We start from the raw sequence: 2,394 nt of genomic DNA on the forward strand, positions 1-2,394 counted from the left end.
CTGGACTATGATGGCCCTAACGATGACCTCTGAAGCCCCTTACGACTACTTTTGGGGGCCCTTACGATGACGTTTGGTGTCTACTGCAGGCTCGAAGGGACTGCTGATTCGTTCAGGCGATTCACGTGCCCATTTATGTCACTTATAGTGCAGGGGGCATCTTACCCTGCACTGCTCACTAAACTCATGCAGTATAATGTCGATGTGCGCTGGTTCGAGAGCTATCTGTCGGGACACTATCAACAGGTCCTCATAAGCACACCGGATGGGGGTCGTACGCTCTCGAGGCCTCTACTGAACCCGATAGGCACGTATCAAGGATCTGCGCTGGGTCCTTTGCTGTACGCTGTCTACGCAGCGGACATGCCGCTGTACCTCGATGCAGATATTGCCCACGACCGCTGTCTCGTGCAGTATGCTGACGACGTGCAAATGGCAGTGTTTGGTAGGCCCAGTGACGGTGAACTTGTCCCTAGACTAGAGAGGAACCTGGAAGTGTTGTCATTATGGTTTCGTAAAAATGGACTGAAGGTTAACGCTAACAAAACACAGCTGCTCGTCATCGGAACAGGTCAAAATCTCCGCTCGATGCCTCCGACACGGGTTCAGTTTATGGGGGCTACGATTACCGGTTCCGTCACTGTCAAAAACCTTGGCGTAGTTTTCGATAGAAATATGACTTTTTCGGCACATGTGGACGACGTTGTGAGACGATGCACCGGCTTACTAAGCGGACTTAGCCACAGTAGGCACGCGCTTCCACCGGATACGCTCGCTACCATTGTACAGGCACTCGTCGTCTCATCGGTGCGCTACTGTATTAGTGTATATGGTGTGTGCGGCACCACACAAATGGCGAGACTGCAGAAACTGCTCAACTTCGGCGCACGCGTTATTTCAGGCCGCCGCAAATACGACCACATCAGTGACGTGTTGAGAACGCTGAAGTGGCTGTCAGCAAAAAATCTGCACCTCTACCACTCTCTGACCATGTTAAAACAGATTTTGTCAGCTTGCCAGCCTGAAACCCTGTACAGTAGCCTCGTGACCCGGGGTAGCATTCACCGCCGTGTGACCAGACAGGCTGACATGCTGGAGAGACCTGTAATACGGACGGAATCGGGACGCCGACGATTTCTGTTTTCTGCCGTTACGGGCTACAATGAATTGCCGCCGAGTTTCCACAACATGGGAACGCGAGAGTTCAGGCTAAAACTCCGCAAACATCTTCTGGCAAAACAACAAAACGAGTAGCGCGATGTACAAATGTGATGTGAGCTGAGTGTGTGTGCGTGAGTGTGTGTGTTAGTTGTGCAACTGAATCCCGATGTTCCGTTTTTATGACATGTCAATCATAATAGCCATGTGTTCATGGACCGATTGCACGATGTGAATACATACATACCCAACGCCAGGGGGCGTCTTTCCCACCCTGTGGGGCAGACTTGTAAACGACTCAAATTTTTTTTGAGTCGATTCTTTGTTTGAGTCTGGAAATTTGAATCGATTCATCAAACGACTCATGATATTAAATTTAATTGATTCGAATCAACTCATGACTCATCAAGCTCCTCGATAAAATGATTCGAATCAACTCATGACTCGAGCAACTAGCCAACGGAATGATTCGAATCAACTCATGACTCACACATTTTGATGAATTGATTCAAATCAACTCATGACTCACACGACATTTTTATTGAACTTATTTCATTCAACCCATGACTCACTATAGGCATTTGTTGATTATTTGACTCAAAGCTATGATAAAATGAATATGCTGCATACCACAATTGTATTAAGCAGCAGAGTAGCCTTGACCAAAGATTCAAGCAGCTACCTAGTAGGACTAGGTAGGTACATAGGTACCTACCTAACACCTACCTATCTTCAACACTCAACAGTCAACAGTGCAATGTCAGATAAATTTGTAAGTAACTCTGAGAGACAATTATAATATAAGTAAGGACTAAGGAGTAGCATAGTAACCTATCTCTTATTATTACCTAGAAAGTCTTATTTGAAAATTCAAAAGCACAAGTTCCGAGAGGCATTCATGTTTTTTTTAATCAAACTTTTTCTACATGATAATGAGACAAATGTTACTACTTCTTATTTTTCAGATAAAATTATTCAAACAGTACAACCTCAAAAATAGGATTAATCCCACCTGTGAAACATTCCATTCAGCATCAGCAGGGACTCCATGGGCCACGAGGAGGCCATGACCTTGCATGAGTGGCTCAGGCCTCAGAATCAGATATGATCTTGAGTTGAGACTCATTGAAAGTAGTTAATGTAGGTATACAATATACATTCTCCAAACGGCATCTAGTTTAGCAGTGCTAACTGGCTGCCAGCTAGATCACCCATCCGTCACTTACCATTTATGTT

Source organism: Amphibalanus amphitrite, unplaced genomic scaffold, assembly GCF_019059575.1.
Source record: "Amphibalanus amphitrite isolate SeventyFive unplaced genomic scaffold, NRLGWU_Aamphi_draft 000118F_arrow, whole genome shotgun sequence".
NCBI lineage: Eukaryota > Metazoa > Arthropoda > Thecostraca > Balanomorpha > Balanidae > Amphibalanus > Amphibalanus amphitrite.